This window comes from Pipistrellus kuhlii, unplaced genomic scaffold (assembly GCF_014108245.1).
Source record: "Pipistrellus kuhlii isolate mPipKuh1 unplaced genomic scaffold, mPipKuh1.p scaffold_m20_p_8, whole genome shotgun sequence".
In the NCBI taxonomy this organism is placed as follows: Eukaryota; Metazoa; Chordata; class Mammalia; order Chiroptera; family Vespertilionidae; genus Pipistrellus; species Pipistrellus kuhlii.
In genome coordinates, this window is record NW_023425584.1 from 40,840,742 (window position 1) to 40,846,288 (window position 5,547).

The following is a 5,547-nucleotide window of genomic DNA, read 5'->3' on the forward strand; positions in this document are numbered from 1 at the left end:
TCTGAAAAATAATTACTGTAATCTTAATAAGTCCAACTGTACCCATTACCCAGATGAACTCTGCTTATTAAAGCCCACAAATATATGCCTTGGCAATTAGTATGTTTTTATTGATCAAGGAATTTCAGTGGAACACAAATTAAAACAGAGTGGCTTGCTTTCACTGCCTCTCAGAAATTCTGCTTCTATGACATTTTATCTCTCTAGTTTTGTGCCATGATGCAGTTTTCAGAAAGAATATCTAATTCATAATCCTGAAGTATGCTACACTTGTCCAATATATCACTGATATCAGGTTGATAGAATCTAAAGCTATAACAATCAGCAACATCAACTTATATTTATTATTTATATATGTTAATATACTGTTAATTCTCAGCACACAACCCTATGAAAGAGTTGATATTATATTGCTAATATATTCTTCATTTCATAATAGAGGAGAAAGAGTCATAAGGCTCTTAAATAACTTGTCCCCAGTCACAGCTAAGAAGGAACTGAGAGGGATTTAGTTCCAGGCAGACTGATGCTGTACTGCATACTTATTCACTGTCAATAACTAATTGTGCAGGAAAGATTAGCAAATTACTTTTATGCCATAATAAAAACACCCATGAGAGAAAAAGAAAAATATTTTTCTTGAAAATGTAAATACTCCCAGTGGTTCAAAGAACTTTTACTAGTTTTCTTTACTATAGACTTAGAAGCTTAAAACAATACACATTTAATATCTGGCAGTTTTCAAGGGTCAGGAGTCTTAAAAGGCTTTTCTGGAACTTCTGTGTGAGGTGTCTGAACAGTGCTATGATGCTATGATTCTCATCAGAGACTCAGGATCTTCTTCCGAGCTCACTGGTTTTAAAAAGAAGTCATCTCCTTGCAGCTGTATGATTGATACCCCTGTTTTCTTGATAGATGTCAGTTACTGTTATTAGATCATAGAAGCAACCTGCACCTCTTTGCCACATGGCCTCCACCAGCAGGTCACAACCTCTTGCTGTCCTTCAGGCCAGCCAGCAAGCATGCCTCAAACTTTCTCTGCATTCAGCTACAAAAAAGACTCCACTTGTAAATGGCCCTCCTCATTAGGTCAGGCTTGCCAATTTACTATAGCACAGTAATAAGATGTTATTCTCACAATTTTCATCAACAATATCAGGGATTATATTACATTGGACACACACACACACACACACACACACAACTTTGGGAATTCTGCAAATCATAGCAAGTCTGAATTTTCTCTCCTCCATTAAAAAAAAAAAAAAAGTATCCTACTCTTACATTTACTCTATTATTTGAAAATAGTTTGCCATTTCCTGGAGTTCAGAGAAAGAGAAAGCAACTGAGCTACTCAAGACTGAAAAGTCAGCGGCTCTATCACTTTTCATGATCTAACAGATCTAATGCTGCTGCAAGTGTTGATGGCAGATCAATATCACATGGAACACACTGACAAGAGAATCAGCAGGTACTCCTCAGACGTGGATTTTGAATATCTCTTTAACAATAAATATTCTATTTTTTTAAGTGAAAAGTACAATTGCCTTTCAGAGCAATTGAATATGTACACTTAGAACACCAAGTAACCAAAGGATCATGCTCTCAAGTGCTTTTTGATGTGCCTAACCATAAGTCTGGGAGATAAGAAGAACTTCAACATTATGTGGCAATAGTATATATAAAACAGTCCCTAAGAGGGCTTGAAGTTACAAGTGAGTTAGAAGAATAGGCTTATCACAACTTCTGTTAGAGGCTTTCCCCTGCTTCAACCTCAAACTATCAGGGCTTACCAACAAACATACAACCAAGAATGAAATAGTGCCAACATGGTATATAATATATACATGTTTCCATTCTGTAAGTCAGCATTACTCAGAAATAAGCAACTTTGACTCTCTCTTAGGAGTAGTTCTAACCATGAGTGAAAAGGAAAATCTCAACTCATTTTTCATATTTTCTTGATACTACCCTTTGTTGAATAAATGGTTTGCAAATATTTTCCTCTAGTGTATAGCTTGTCTTTTTATGCTCTTAACAGGGTCTTCCACCGAAAATGTTTAATTTTGATAATGTACAATTATCTCAGTTATTTTATAGATCATGCTTTTAATATTAAGTCTAGCCAAAACCGGTTTGGCTCAGTGGATAGAGTGTGGGCCTGTGGACTGAAAGGTCCCGGGTTCGATTCCGGTCAAGGGCATGTACCTTGGTTGCGGGCACATCCCCAGTGTAGGGGGTGCAAGAGGCAGTTGATTGATGTTTCTCTCTCATGAATGTTTCTAGCTCTCTATCCCTCTCTCTTCCACTCTGTAAAAACTCAATAATATATATATATATATAAATCTTACATCTGTGAAATTAGAGACTTGCACATCTGGGAAATGTGGTGCCATGTAAGAAAGACATTTGAGGGGAATTTTCAAACTCTTACGTTAAAAAGTTTCCACGGATGATGTGGGAGTGGGACTTTGGAAAACAAAACAGCCAAGGTGCGCAGGTGCTGAAGTCAAGCACACGTCAGGTTTGAATTCTAACACGTTCCATCCCAAAGCACGTGACTTCACCTGCCAATGTCAACCTCCTGAGGAATAAACAGAACGAAACGAGTACATACCGGCCACGATCTTGGCCAATGGCAGGGGCTTGTCTCCTTCCTAGCGGCCAGCTTCCCCGGCTTCCAGGAGGGGAGGCAGCCACACAGCCTGGACTGCGACAGGGACTTACGCACGCATGCAGGCACGCACGCATGCAGGCACGCACGCATGCAGGCACGCACGCATGCATCACGCACGCATGCATCACGCACGCATGCATCACGCACGCATGCAGGCACGCATGCAGGCACGCACGAACTGACGCACGTGAGGCTCTGTCAGGTGCTGCTGCGGCGATTGGCCGGCCTACAGGCCGCTTCCGGCACGCAGCGCGCAAGCGCAGTAAGTCCCTGGAGACCCTCAGGGCTGTGGGGCAGGAAGTGATCGCTCCCCTGGGAGGGTGGCCCAGGGCTGGAGGGCCCCAGCTTCCACGGATCCACAGACAAAAATGAACAACGCAGCCCTCATACTTATCATTGAGGAAGTAAAAAATAAATAAATAAACAAATAAATAAATCACCCTTCGCAGTTTGCAATTATATGTTGGTACTTCATGCTTTGGGATAACGGTTAAAGGCTGTCTTTCAAGTTGGCATAGCCATAAAGGGAAACAGTTTTCCAAGAGGGATTATCTTACAAAAAGTAGCATTGAATCACTGCAAACATGCCTTGTAACCTATGTCTCACAAAAGCCAACCCTCCTAGATTATGTTCAGGAGCAGGTTCTATGAGCAGTAGCACTAACTTTAAAGCAAAGATCATTCGATAGATAAGTCCGTTGCCTGCCAGAGGGCTCTTCGTGAAGTCAGCCCTTTGGTGAGTGCAAAGTGGCAAGTCTGTGCAAATTGTGGCCTCGGCTAACTGCACTAGTGAGTGAACACTCAAGTTCAAGTGAAGCTAGCAACATTGGACTGAGTGTGGAATTCCACTGTAATTGTAAAAGCGAATTCCAGAAAGAAGATCTTTATCAAATGTTTATGTTAACTTTTTTAAGTTCTGCTGGAGTTCCTCAAGAGACAAAAACCTCAGTGCTCAGATGTCTTTGGTATTTCAGCATTACCTTGTCCTTGCCAATTAGGTATTTAGCTGGAACTTCTTCCAAATTTTGGGCAGACATTATATATATATATATATATATATATATATATATATATATATATATATATATATGTGTGTGTGTGTGTGTGTGTGTGTGTGTGTGTGTGTGTGTGTGTTTGAATCCTCACAAAATATGCAGTTAAAACTAACAGGGTCCTGGTAGGAGACATCTCTCCTTACAGTACATGAAAAAATCAGAGAAGATTCGTGTATGACACAATTTTCTCTTCACTGCCTTGACCAGTTAGCTTCTCTTCATGGATCTGTCTTCCCCCATGAAACATTCCAATTTGATTATTTAGCACACCTCATTGCCAGATTACTGAATATAATTGATGAAATTAAAATAGAAGATTCTAAAGCTGTAAGCATGTTCAGCTGAAACCGGTTTGGCTCAATGGATAGAACGTCAGCCTGCAGACTGAAAGGTCCCAGGTTCGATTCCGGTCAAGGGCATGTATTGTACCTTGGTTTCGGGCACATCCACAGTAGAGGGTGTGCAAGAAGCAGCTGATCGATGATTCTCTCTCATCGATGTTTCCAACTCTATATCCCTCTCTTTCTCTCTGTAAAAAAATCAATAAAATATATATTTTTTTAAATAAAGTTGTGGGCATGTCCAGCATTATCAGCAATCTAATAACTGTATTCCATCTCTCCCTCCTCTCTCTCTCTCTCTCTCTCTCTCTCTCTCTCTCTCTCTCTCTCCCCCCCCTCTCTTTCTCTCTTTCTCTCTTTCTCTCTCACTCTCTCTCCCTCACTCACCTGAGGATATATTCTCATTGATTTTTAAAGAGAGAGGGAGGGAGAGAGAGAACTCTCTATGTGAGAGAGAAACATGGATTGGTTGCATCCTGTACGTGTCCCAAACAGGGATCAAATTGGAAACCAGGTATGTGCCCTGACCAGAAATGGAGCCCACATCACTTCACCCAACTGAGCCACCTTGCTTTCTCAAAATATTTTAGCTGCCATTCCAAAGGGACTTTTCTCCTCCTCGATTAACTGCCTCACACATATCAGACGTTCCTTTGGTTGAAGTGCTGCATTGGAAGAAGTCTTTATAAAGATGACATAGCATACATGGAAGTATATAACAAATTGCTAACTTAGGTTCCAAGAGGACATACATTTTCATAAAGTATTTCCCCCAACATGCAATTCAAGTTTTTAAATCCTATATTTGGTGCCACCTAGCTACTCCAAATGGCACTCAGAATTTGGCTGTGAATGTTATGGCCTTTCATGAAGAAGAAGAAATAAGTGAACATCAAGAGAATGATCAAGACCAGATTTCAGATCAGCTAGTCTGTTGTAGTCATGCTCAGAAGAATTATAGCAAAACACTTTGTACCTCTCCTTACAAGGCGCACACAGTCCTTAGAAACCTCATAAAGCAAATATTGTCTATTTACAATTCTCTGAAGAGTACTAAAGGTGCTGAAATACCTTAAACACCCCACATACTAGAATTGTTCCCAACATATTGGAACAATTTTACTAAAACATACACATACTTGCATTCCTTCACTTGTATGTTTAGAGCCCGGGGACTATAGCATAGGTCACAGAGAGATCATGGGAAATTTGTTATAAGAAAGTATTTGACTCATATCAATAACAACCGGGAATAACAGTTTTCAAATGCCTGCTATAAAACTTGATTTTTTTTTTTTTTTAATGTTTAACATCAAAATAGCCTAAACTGGTTTGGCTCAGTGGATAGAGCGTCAGCCTGCAAACTGAAGGGTCCCACATTCGATTCCGGTCAAGGGCATGTACCTTGGTTGTGAGCACGTCTCCAGTGGAGGGTGTGCAAGAGGTAGTTGATTGAAGATTCCCTCTCATTGAT

General features: G+C 40.3%; 1 pseudogene; it reads left to right on the top strand.

The window, feature by feature from the left end:
- Positions 1 to 2,765: 2,765 nt before the first annotated feature.
- LOC118711296 lies at positions 2,766 to 5,165 on the top strand (annotated as a pseudogene).
- Positions 5,166 to 5,547: the final 382 nt, after the last annotated feature.